General features: G+C 44.3%; 1 long non-coding RNA gene across 2 annotated transcripts in view; it reads right to left on the reverse strand.

The window, feature by feature from the left end:
• Nucleotides 1–13,835, reverse strand: part of LOC121533785 — an 81,267-nt gene that overhangs the window by 47,169 nt on the left and 20,263 nt on the right. The window lies entirely within an intron of this gene.

The following is a 13,835-nucleotide window of genomic DNA, read 5'->3' on the forward strand; positions in this document are numbered from 1 at the left end:
ACACTCCGAGGCTTCTGCCGTTATACACTGCTCAAAAAAATAAAGGGAACACTTAAACAACACAATGTAACTCCAAGTCAATCACACTTCTTTGAAATCAAACTGTCCACTTAGGAAGCAACACTGATTGACAATAAATTGCACATGCTGTTGTGCAAATGGATAGACAACAGGTGGAAATTATAGGCAATTAGCAAGACACCCCCAATAAAGGAGTGGTTCTGCAGGTGGTGACCACAGACCACTTCTCAGTTCCTATGCTTCCTGGCTGATGTTTTGGTCACTTTTGAATGCTGGCGGTGCTTTCACTCTAGTGGTAGCATGAGACGGAGTCTACAACCCACACAAGTGGCTCAGGTAGTGCAGCTCATCCAGGATGGCACATCAATGCGAGCTGTGGCAAGAAGGTTTGCTGTGTCTGTCAACGTAGTGTCCAGAGCATGGAGGCGCTACCAGGAGACAGGCCAGTACATCAGGAGACGTGGAGGAGGCCGTAGGAGGGCAACAACCCAGCAGCAGGACCGCTACCTCCGCCTTTGTGCAAGGAGGAGCAGGAGGAGCACTGCCAGAGCCCTGAAAAATGACCTCCAGCAGGCCACAAATGTGCATGTGTCTGCTCAAACGGTCAGAAACAGACTCCATGAGGGTGGTATGAGGGCCCGACGTCCACAGGTGGGGGTTGTGCTTACAACCCAACACCGTGCAGGACGTTTGGCATTTGCCAGAGAACACCAAGATTGGCAAATTCGCCACTGGCGCCCTGTGCTCTTCACAGATGAAAGCAGGTTCACACTGAGCACATGTGACAGACGTGACAGAGTCTGGAGACGCTGTGGAGAACGTTCTGCTGCCTGCAACATCCTCCAGCATGACCGGTTTGGCGGTGGGTCAGTCATGGTGTGGGGTGGCATTTCTTTGGGGGGCCGCACAGCCCTCCATGTGCTCGCCAGAGGTAGCCTGACTGCCATTAGGTACCGAGATGAGATCCTCAGACCCCTTGTGAGACCATATGCTGGTGCGGTTGGCCCTGGGTTCCTCCTAATGCAAGACAATGCTAGACCTCATGTGGCTGGAGTGTGTCAGCAGTTCCTGCAAGAGGAAGGCATTGATGCTATGGACCGCCCGTTCCCCAGACCTGAATCCAATTGAGCACATCTGGGACATCATGACTCGCTCCATCCACCAACGCCACGTTGCACCACAGACTGTCCAGGAGTTGGCGGATGCTTTAGTCCAGGTCTGGGAGGAGATCCCCGCCACCTCATCAGGAGCATGCCCAGGCGTTGTAGGGAGGTCATACAGGCACGTGGAGGCCACACACACTACTGAGCCTAATTTTGACTTGTTTTAAGGACATTACATCAAAGTTGGATCATTGATAAATTTGATTTCCATTGATAATTTTTGTGTGATTTTGTTGTCAGCACATTCAACTATGTAAAGAAAAAAGTATTTAATAAGATTATTTCATTCATTCAGATCTAGGATGTGTTATTTTAGTGTTCCCTTTATTTCTTTGAGCAGTGTAAGTATCCTTTTGACCAGAATGGTTGAATGTGACCTATGTTCAGTTCAGTAAAGTTGAGTTCAAATCAGTAAATCTTTATTAACCCTGAAGGGCAATTTGAGCAGCATAAAATATGTTTAGAAAATAATACAATATATTTTCATAGGGGATGAGTACAGTGCAAATAAGGCAGTGCAAATATGCAATGGTGTGGCAGTTGGATAAGAAAATAGGATTTTAGTGCACTACATTTCTATTGAGCATTGAAGGACTGATGAGTAACAGTTGATATGCATCCTTTATCTCAAAACTCACAGTAATGTTTTTTTTTTAAAAGTAGTTATGATTGGGAATTGAATACAGTTATACTGTTATTGGCACTCACTACATTTACATTTTAGTCACTTAGCAGACATCCAGATAGACTTACAACAGTCCGTGCACACCGGGAATACAACAACAATTTAATGGATCTTATTCATCAAAGCTTCTGTCTCAAACCACATTCATGACAGTATTGTACTCAGTAGTCAGTACCCTAAATGGAGGGACTGAGTTCATCTAAGGCATTGGGTGTTAACCAAGAGTTGTTCAAGTAGTAAAGCTCTATTCTCACCCTGCCGAGTAGCCAGTGGCCAATTTCCTAAGGTTCTCTGCATTCAGAGAGCGCTTCACCATCCTTAGTTACAGAGATGGCTTAGAAAGTCTGAGTCATCAGTGAATGCTAAGTCAAAGGCCTGTAGCCTATTCTAGAGAGACGAAGGACATGAAATTGACTCTAAATAATGAATCAGTGAGAAATAAAAAAACTAAGCATATTCAAGCCACTCCAAATAGAGACTAGCTCTCTTTCTCTCATCTGAGACGCATATTAAAGCCTCCAATAAAAAAGCTTTTCATTCAGCCACTAAAGAGATCGTTAAGATTCAGACAGTCACCCATACTTGATTGTATCACATCCAGCAACCTCCTCAAGCTTTAGGCAGGGGAATAAAACCGATTTTGATATTGTGAAAGCTGGGCTACATTCAAGTGCAACAACAACCACCCGGTCCCACCCCTGACCCTTGTTATGGTTTAAGGGCAAGTAGTGAGAGAAATGGATAGAATGATGACGTCAGAACATTTGTAGCATCATATTAAAAACACAGTGGATAGATTTTCTTCCCTCGTCCATTCACGGCATTAAACCTTATCTGCCTCATCATGAAAAGCCTTCAGGATTATAACGTTATATAATTATGACTATGGAGCTCGGCCTTTACCCAACAACCAAGACATCAAGGTTTGTTTAGTATCCGCATGGGAGTTCCTCCACTTCACTGTTCCGGCCTGATGGACATTCATAGTCGTAGTGTTTACCGACCCATGGGACTTTGTGTAAGATGTCCATGGCCTTTGCCTTAAAACAACGTTCTCCCTTGTCCCGCTTGTGACACATAATGTTTGCCTTGAACAACATTGAAGGGTGGCAGTAATTTTAAATGGCAAGACATTTACACCTGTCAGATATGATGATATACACTGAGTGTACAAAACATTAATAATATAATCCCCCCTAAGCAGGTGGGGGGGAGGGTCTTCTAAGCTAACATATGGAATTGTTTTAAGATGGTCATACCAAGGATCATTTAGCTATTTGATTTTGAGTTTTAGGACCCCTTAAGGTATACATATATTTTTAATTAAAAACGTATTTGCTAAAACATTGAATTTGGCCTTACTGCTATAAGCCCATAGAAGGGCATTGAATAACAGCTTCATACATGAATAAAAAGATAGTCCCCCCCAAAAAATCAAAAGGAAGTTTATCTGAGAGATATAAGCAGATCAGGAAACTTTTTTTTGTTCTCTTTGACATGTATTTAACCCCTAAACGATCTCCATATACAGTGCATTCAGAAAGTATTCAGACCCCTTGACTTTTTCCACATTTTGTTACGTTACAGCCTTATTCTAAAATTGATTAAATTGTATTTTTTCCTCATCAATCTACAGACAATACCCCATAATGTCAAAGCAAAAACAAGTTTTTTAGAATTTTTTGCACATGTATTATGTATGACCCTACAAGCTTGGTACACCTGTATTTTGGGAGTTTATCCTATTCCTCTCTGCAGATCCTCTCAAGCTCTGTCAGGTTGGATGGGGAGCGTTGCTGCACAGCTATTTTCAGGTCTCTCCAGAGATGTTCGATCGGGTTCAAGAACGGGCTCTGGCTCGGCCACTCAAGGACATTCAGAGACTTGTCCAGAAGCCACTCCCTCGTTGTCTTGGCTGTGTGCTTAGGGTCGTTGTCCTTTTGGAAGGTGAAACTTCGCCCCAGTCTGAGGTCCTGAGCGCTCTGGAGCAGGTTTTCGTCAAGGATCTCTGTGTACTTTTCTCTGTTAATCTGTGCCTCGATGCTGACTAGTCTTCCAGTCCCTGCCACTGAAAAACATTGCCACAGCATGATGCTGCAACCACCATGCTTCACCATAGGGATGGTGCCAGGTTTCCTCCAGACGTGACGCTTGGCATTAAGGCCAAAGAGTTCAATCTTGGTTTCAACAGACCAGAGAATCTTGTTTCTCAGGGTCTGAGAGACCTTTAGGTGCCTTTTGGCAAACTCCAAGTGGGCTGTCATGCCTTTTTACTGAGGAGTGGCTTCCGTCTGGCCTCTCTACCATAAAGGCCTGGTTGGTGGAGTGCTGCAGAGATGGTTGGGTTTCTGGAAGGTTCTCCCATCTCCACATAGGAACTCTAGAGCTCTGTCAGAGTGACCATTGGGTTCTTGGTCACCTCCCTGACCAAGGCCCTTCTCCCCCGATTTCTCAGTTTGACCGGGCGGCCAGCTCTAGGAAGAGTCTTGGTGGTTCCAAACTTCTTCCATTTAAGAATGATGAAGACCACTGTGTTCTTGGGGACCTTCAATGCTGCAGAAATTTTTTGGTACCCTTCCCCAGATCTGTGCCTCGACACAATCCTGTCTCGGAGCTCTGCGGACAATTCCTTCGACCTCATGGCTTGGGTTTTGCTCTGACATGGACTGTCAACTGTGGGACCTTTAAAAAATATATATTTTAGAATAAGGCTGTAACGTAACAAAATGTGGAAAAAGTCAAGGGTTCTGAATACTTTCCGAAGGCACTGTATGCTTCCACTAATTTTTTTAACTGGTACCGGGGGATATTCAGATGAGTCTTGTGTGGCTTGTGGGCATCCTAGAGCAAAACCGTGTTCATGAGAGACTCACCTTTCCACACCGGGGTCATACTAGTGTGTAGCCCAAACTGTTCGGACGCTACAGACAGAAGTTGGCAGTTTGGCTATACCGACTTCAGATGAGTCCCAAGATGCTTGTGGGGGTCGTAGAGCAAAACGGAGAACACGATCATGTTCGTTCGGTGGCTACAGACGATTTCGTGAGAAAACAGATTTTCGGGATGTCTCATGGTCTGACAAACATTGCTCTAGCTTTGCCACCTTTCACCGCAGATGCGGAAGTACGACATCGGCTAATGCGGTAGATTGAGACGCATCCAACAGATTTTTTTATTATGCTAATTATTTCTTTAATGTGGGAGTCATGCGTAAGGATGGCAGAAGGAGTACCAAAGGTGATTGTCTCCATGGAAATATAATTAATATTCTCTATTCTATTGTCATTATATTTCTATAATTGTCTTTCTCAAGTATTTTGTGAAAAGCATATTTACATCAGATGCACTTTGGACTTTCATACACCTGTCACTACTGTCACTACTGTATCTAAAATACCAAGAGTCTAGTATTTTTTTTTAACCATTAAGCTCTTATTGAATATTCACCATACATAATATGATTATTTGTTGTGTTGTAACTTATCCTTAGTATTTACACGTCTCAATGTCAAAGGGTAGAGCCAATGCAGACACACATACTGATACAGCAAATGCATTAGTTAATAATGCGCATCCTAACGACATGCCCTCAGTTCAATGCCTTTATATAACTCTTCTATATCCTCAGAGGCATTGTAGGAGCTACCATATAAAAATAATGACTAAATCCTCGGGCCACGACTATTTGACTGCACCCTCATGGGTACATTCAGTCAAAGAAATGTTAGAGGAACTATCTCTATGGGCTCTTATTTTAACAAACCTAACACAATAATCTTAGTGCTATAGGTCCAGGGGTGTGTCAGAAATATTTTGGCTATTTTCACAGTGAGAATTATGAGTGCAATAGCTGGCAGTGGAGCAAAAGTGCTGGGTTTTGATGAATAAATACATTGGAGGTGTGATGAGGGCTTGGCCACTCACTTGCCAATCAACGCGTTTCATGGCTTAATACTGCATGCAGTTGTCTCAAGTTCTGTAGGTTATTGACAGTCTTTGCATTGTCATCAACACCAATTTGGCTAGGGGAAAGGAATATTATTGTCCTAGTCCATTGGGAATTGATAGTTTATTAAATAACATAGGCTACAGTAACGAGTAATAGCAACAGTAAAACATTTTAACATCCAGTGTTTGCTCAATATGTATGGAGTGTTAACAGTCAACTTTTTGTAATTGTCTTCAACGAGAATAGGCCTATATGTCTTTACGCATCAGACTTCTCCTCAAATAAAAAATACTAGGCTCCGTTAAATTGTATTGTATGTGTGAGGCACGTTCTCACTAAGCATGATATAGCCTTCCTTTTGTTATGATGTTGAAGGACTGAATAAATTGAATATGTTTGGAGGAGCGAGTCTTTGGTAACCGGACAAGAGGTGGGGATGGATTGCTGAATGGAGTATGCACTACAGGTAGGCCTATGTGAATTGTGAATAATGCAAAATCATATGATGGCAAAAGTCTCACGAGTAGGCCTTTTAGAAACCTTTTATGGAAAGGCTACTTGGCTAATGTGAATATAACAAACATAAAACACTGAACGCACACATACACGCACACACAGTATACTAAAACCATCATACAGTGCTATGAAAAAGTATTTGGCCCCTTTCTAATTTTCTCTACTTTTGCACATTTGTGATACTGAATGTTATCAGATCTTCAACCAAAACATAATATTAGATAAAGGGAACATAAGTGAACAAATAACACAACAATTACATATTTATTTCGTAAACCACCATGCTTGACCTTTGGTATGATGTTCTTACTGTGGAATGCAGAGTTTGGTTTTCGCCAGGCATTACAGGAACCATGGCGTCCAAAAAGTTATACTTTTGAATCAATTTATTTCATAAACAAAGTCATGCAACACCCAATTCCCCTGTGTGAAAAAGTAATTGCCCCCTTACACTCAATAACTGGTTGTGCCACCTTTAGCTGCAATGACTCCAACCAAATGCTTCCTGTAGTTGTTGATCAGTCTCTCACATCGCAGTGGAGGAATTTTGGCCCACTCTTCCATGCAGAACTGCTTTAACTCAGTGACGTGTGGGTTTTCAAGCATGAACTGCTCGTTTCAAGTCCTGCCACAACATCTCAATTGGGATTAGGTCTGGACTTTGACTAGACCATTCCAAAACGTCCAATTTGTTGCTTTTTAGCAATTTTCATGTAGACTTGATTGTGTGTTTTGGATCATTGTCTTGCTGCATGACCCAGCTGCGCTTCAGCTTCAGCTCACAGACGGATGGTCTGCTATTCTCCTGTAGAATTCTCTGATACAGAATTAATTATTCTATTAAGGCAAGTCGTCCAGGTCCTGAGCCAGCAAAGCATCCCCAAACCATCACACCACCACCACCATGCTTGACCTTTGGTATGATGTGTTCGGTTTTCGCCAGGCATAATGGGACCCATCTCATCCAAACAGTTGACTCAAGTTTGCCAAAAAGCACCTGGATGATCATCAAGACTCTTGGAAGAACATTCTATGGACAGATGATTCAAAAGTATAACTTTTTGGACGACATGGTTCCAGTAATGCCTGGCGAAAACCAAACTCTGCATTCCACAGTAAGAACATCATACCAAAGGTCAAGCATGGTGGTTTATGAAATAAATATGTAATTGTTGTGTTATTTGTTAACTTATGTTCCCTTTATCTAATATTAGGTTTTGGTTGAAGATCTGATAACATTCAGTATCACAAATATGCAAAAGTAGAGAAAATTAGAAAGGGGGCAAATACTTTTTCATAGCACATCAGGAATGACTGCTCCATGTAATTTCAGCAAGCCATGACACCCACCATCTCAGATTGTTCTGAAATTGTTTCTGTAGTTTGAAACATAATATTATTTAGTTGATAATATTGCAAGAATGCTAATCTTATCTGTTCCGAACAACAGAAACGATTTCAGAACAATTTGAGATGGTGGGTGTCGAAATCCTCTTTCTTGTGCTTTTTGAGGTGGAACGACCCATAGGCTACACTCACAACACACACAAAAATAGCAACCCCTTCCTCCCTCCTCCCCACACACTCCTCTCAGAGCTCAGGTGGGATGTCATGGTACTGTTTTCCCCAGAGTACATCAAGAGTGTGTGTGTGCTTCTCTTCAGTAGCCAGCTGAGGCAGAGTGCAGTGCAGAGCATCGACTTCACCAGGCCTGACATTGTGAGTGAAGCACACAACCTCTCACTGATCGGGGAAAAACACTTCATTTCCCATGAGTACTGTAGAAAACAATTACGGGAAATGTAGTGTACTTTCTACAGTATAGCCTCTCTGCTTTCTCCTGAGTGAATGATTTCTAAACGTGACATAGCATTGTGTAGCAATACTTTATAGCAACATAACTTATCAGAGCTAATTTCTTTAGTCTCTCAAGTTGGTAGGCCTAATCGTAACCAAGTAGGAAAGTTAGTTGCTACCCAATACAATACTGTATTTGCAGAGCATTTCCCCTGAAATTGTCCTTACAAATCATAACAGCTCCTAGCTGTCCATGAGTAATATTGTAGCATAGTGGCACTCCTCATTCTGAGAAGTTCTGCAAAAGTTTAAGGACGTCACCCCAACAGAACACACACAAGCACACCCTACAGCTCGAAAAGGTTAAATCCTTTACGTAATATACTGTACCTTTACGTAATATACTATACTGGTGCGGAAGGTTGATAGAAAAGTGCCATGTCATATGATAGGTTTTAACAGAATGGCTCATTCTGTTTTTGACTCAACCACAAAACGTACCGTACCCACTCGACCCAAAGCCTCTTTCACTCCACTTGTCCACGCCTGCGTGGTAGTGTATGTATCAGCATGACATACAGCGCCTTCAGAAAGTATTCATACCCCTTGAATTAGTCCACATTTTGTTGTGCTACAGCCTGAATTCAAAATGGATTAAATACAACTGTTTCTCAGCCATTTACACATAATACCCCATAATGACAAAGTGAAAACATGATTTTAGAAATTTATTGACAATAAAATACAGAAATATCTAATTTACATACAGTTGAAGTCAGAAGTTTACATACACTTAGGTTGGAGTAATTAAAACTCGTTTTTCAACCACTCCACAAATTTCTTATTAACAAACTATAGTTTTGGCAAGTCGGTTGGGACATCTTCTTTGTGATTGACACAAGTAATTTTTCCAACAATTGTTTACAGACAGATAATTTCACTTATAATTCACTGTACCACAATTCCAGTGGGTCAGAAGTTTACATACAATAAGTTGACTGTGCCTTTAAACAGCTTGGAAAATTCCAGAAAATGCTGTCATGGCTTTAGAAGATTCTGATAGGCTAATTGACATCATTTCAGTCAAGTGGAGGTGTACCTGTGGATGTATTTCAAGGCCTACCTTCAGTCCTATATCGACATAACCTGAAGGCCGCTCAGCAAGGAAGAAGCCACTGCTCCAAAACCACCATAAAATAGCCAGACTACGGTTTGCAACTGCACATGGGGACAAAGATCGTACTTTTTGGAGAATTGTCCTCTGGTCTGATGAAACAAAAATATAACTGTTTGGCCATAATGACCTTTGTTATGTTTGGAGGAAAAAGGGGGTTGCTTGCAAGCTGAAGAACACCATTCCAACCGTGGAGCACGGGGGTGGCAGCATCATGTTGTGGGGGTGCTTTGCTGCAGGAGGGATTGGTGCACTTCACAAAATAGATAGCATCATGAGGAAGGAAAATCATGTGGATATATTGAAGCAACATCTCAAGACATCAGTCAGAAAGTTAAAGCTTGGTCGCAAATGGGTCATCCAAATGGACAATGACCCCAAGCATACTTCCAAAGTTGTGGCAAAATGGCTTAAGGACAACAAAGTCAAGGTATTGGAGTGGCCATCACAAATCCCTGACCTCAATCCTATAGATGATCTGTGGGCAGAACTGAAAAAGCGTGTGCGAGCAAGGAGGCCTACAAACCTGACTCAGTTACACCAGCTCTGTCAGGAGGAATGGGCCAAAATTCACCCAGCTTATTGTGGGAAGCTTGTGGAAGGCTACCTGTGTCACGCCCTGGCTCTGGGGACTCTTAATTGTTGAGCCAGGGTGTGGATTTTCTATGTTTAGTTTTCAATGGTTTTTGTTCTAGATCGTTTATATCTATGTTTGGCCAGGGTGGTTCCCAATCAGAGACGGCTGTAGCTCGTTGTCTCTGATTGGGGACCATACTTAGGCAGCCTTTTGGTATGTTAGGTTGTGGGATCTTGTTCCGTATGGTTTTGTGTATAACCTAGGACTTCACGTATCGTTTGGTTTATTGTTTTGGTTCGTGTGTGTACTAATAAAGAATGTACGCTTATCACGCTGCGCCTTGGTCCGCTTCATCTGTCAGCGACCGTGACAGAAGATCCCACCACCAGAGGACCAAGCAGCGTGCCCAGGAGGAGAAGAGGGCGATGGCTCAGGTGGGCGAATGGTGGTCATGGGAGGACATATTCGCGGGCAGAGGGCCATGGGCAAAAGTTTATGCCCAGGCAGGAGAGGAGAAACGGCGCCAACCGTGCCGACGACGGACACGCGAGAGGCAACCCCAATAAAACAAAATTGGGGGGGGGGGGGCACATGGCGTGGACGACGGGGCTGCTGGAGGCAGCTACAGGACGATTCGGCGGACTAGGAGAGGAGGCCATCAGGTTTGGGGGGCTGGAAGGGTGGTTGGCGGAGCCTAAAGGTAGAGCAGAGCCAACTCCCTGTACTCAGGCTAGGCAGCGTGAGACTGGCCAGGTTCCGTGTTATGCGGAGCCACGTACTGTGCCGCGAGTGTTCCGGCACAGTCCTGTACGTCCTGTGCTAGCACCACGCACGTGTCGTGCTAAGGTGGGCATGCAGCCAGGACGGAGTGTGCCGGCTCAACGCTCGTGGCCTCCAGTACCCCTCCTCGGTCCTGGATATCCTGCGCCAGTGCTACGTGCTGTAGTGCCAGTACGAGTGGACAGCCCTGTACGTCCTGTGCTGATGCCTCACACAGAGTGTGTGGAAATAGGCATTCAGCCAGGACGGGTTGTGTCAGCTCTCCGCTCCAGACCTCCAGTCCGTCTCCACAGTCCAGCTCGGCCTGTTCCTGACCCTCGCACCAAGCCTGTGGTGCGCGTCGTCAGCCCGGTCCGGCCTGTTCCTGCTCCCCGCACCAAGCCTGTGGTGCGCGTCGCCAGCCCGGTCTGGCCTGTTCTTGCTCCCCGCACCAAGCCAGTGGTGCGCGTCGCCAGCCCGGTCCGGCCTGTTCCTGTCCCTCGCACCAAGCCTGTGGTGCGCGTCGCCAGCCCGGTCCGGCCTGTTCCTGTCCTTCGCACCAAGCCTGTGGTGCGTGTCGCCAGCCCGGTCCGGCCCGTTCCTGCTCCCTGCACCAAGCCTGTGGTGCGCGTCGCCAGCCCGGTCCGGCCTGTTCCTGTTCCCCGCACCAAGCCAGTGGTGCGCGTCGCCAGCCCGGTCCGGCCTGTTCCTGTTCCCCGCACCAAGCCAGTGGTGCGCGTCGTCAGCCCGGTCCGGCCCGTTCCTGCTCCTCGCACCAAGCCAGTGGTGCGCGTCATCAGCCCGGTCCGGCCCGTTCCTGCTCGTCGCACCAAGCCAGTGGTGCGCGTCGCCAGCCCGGTCCGGCCCGTTCCTGCTCCCCGCACCAAGCCAGTGGTGCGCGTCATCAGTCCGGCACGGTCCGTGCCTGTTCCACCGGTGCCTGGTCCGGCACCGGTCAGCTGCTCCACTCCGGCGCCAGAGCAATCCGCTCCACCGGTGTTCAGTCCAGCTCCGGCCAGTGGGGCCAGACCAGACCAGGGGCACAACGGGGGTGTAGAGAGAGAGTGGTGGTCACGCCCGGAGGCGGAATGCCCACCCGGCCCCTACCCTGTTGTGTTGGTGTGGCGCGGTCGCAGTCCGCGCCTTTGGGGGGTACTGTCACGCCCTGGCTCTGGGGACTCTTAATTGTTGAGCCAGGGAGTGGATTTTCTATGTTTAGTTTTCATTGGTTTTTGTTCTAGATCGTTTATATCTATGTTTGGCCAGGGTGGTTCCCAATCAGAGACGGCTGTAGCTCGTTGTCTCTGATTGGGGACCATACTTAGGCAGCCTTTTGGCATGTTAGGTTGTGGGATCTTGTTCCGTTTAGGTTTTGTGTATAACCTAGGACTTCACGTATCGTTTGGTTTATTGTTTTGGTTCGTGTGTGTACTAATAAAGAATGTACGCTTATCACGCTGCGCCTTGGTCCGCTTCATCTGTCAGCGACCGTGACAACCTGAAACGTTTGACCCAAGTTAAACAATTTAAAGGCAATGCTACCAAATACTAATTGAGTGTATGCAAACTTCTGACCAACTGGGAATGTGATGAAAGAAATAAAAGCTGAAATAAATCATTATCTCTACTATTATTCTGACATTTCACATTCTTAAAATATAGTAGTGATCCTAACTGACCTAAAACAGGGAATTGCTACTAGGATTAAATGTCAGGAATTGTGAAAAACTGAGTTTAAATGTATTTGCCTAAGGTGTATGTAAACTTCCGACTTCAAATGTAAGTATTCACACCCCTGAGTACTTTGTAAAAACACCTTTGGCAGCAATTAGAGCTGTGAGTCTTTCTGGGTAAGTTTGTAAGAGCTTTCCACACCTGGATTGTGCAACATTTGCCCATTATTATTTTCAAAACTCTTCAAGCTCTGTCAAATTGGTTGTTGATCATTGCTAGACAACCATTTTCAGGTCTTGCTAGGCCTCTCATGAACATTCATTGTCTTCATGGTAAGCAACTACAGTGTGTATTTGGCCTTGTGTTTTAGGTTTAAGGTGAATTCATCTCCCAGTGTCTATTGGAAAGCTGACTGAACCAGGTTTTCCTCTAGAATTGTGCTTCTGCTTAGCACCATTCTGTTTCTTTTTTATCCTGAAAAACTCCCCAGTTCTTAACAATTACAAACATGCCCATAACATAACGCAGCCACCACTATGCTTGAAAATATGGAAAGTGGTACTCAGTAATGTGTTGTATTGGATTTGCCCCAAACATAATACTTTGTATTCAGGACAAAAAGGGAATTGCTTTGCCAAATTCTTTGCGGTATTAATTTACTGCCTTATTGCAAACAGGATGCATGTTTTGTAAAAAAAAAAATTATGTACATGCTTCCTTCATTTCACATTAGGTTAGTGTTGTGGAGTAACTACAATGTTGTTCTATCCTCAGTTTTCTCCTATCACAGCCATTCAACTGTTTTAAAGTCACCATTGGCCTCATGGTGAAATCTCTAAGTTAGGTTTCCTTCCTCTCTGGCAACTGAGTTAGGAAGGACACCTGTATCTTTGTAGTGATTGGGTGTATAGATACAGACCATTCAAAGTGTAATTAATAACTTCACCATGCTCAATGGGATATTCAATGTCTGCTTTTTTATTTTTACCTATCTACCAAAGGGTGACCTTCTTTGCGAGGCATTGGAAAACCTCTCCGGTCTTTGTGGTTGAATCTGTGTTTGAAATTCACTGCTCGACTGAGGGACCTTACAGATAATTGTATGTGTGGGATACAGAGATGAGGTAGTCATTCAAAATCATGTTAATAAACACTATTCTCGCACACAGAGTGAGTCCATGCAACTTATTATGTGAATTATTAAGCACATTTTTACTCCTGAACTTATGTATGCTTGCCATAACAATAGGGTTGAATACTTATTGACTCAAGACTTTTCAACTTTTCATTTGTAATTAATTTGTAAAGTTCCGAAAAACATAATTCCACTTTATGGGGTATTGTCAAAAAAATAAAAATAATGGCATACATTTTAAATTCAGGCTGTAACACAACAAAATGTGGAAAAGGTCAAGGGGTGTGAATACATTCTAAAGGCACTGTGCATTGACACACACAGTTTTTTGTTGGAGGGCACCTTATGTACAAACTGAAGGGTCTGTAATTCCTATGTGACCTCT

This window comes from Coregonus clupeaformis, chromosome 20, assembly GCF_020615455.1.
Source record: "Coregonus clupeaformis isolate EN_2021a chromosome 20, ASM2061545v1, whole genome shotgun sequence".
NCBI lineage: Eukaryota > Metazoa > Chordata > Actinopteri > Salmoniformes > Salmonidae > Coregonus > Coregonus clupeaformis.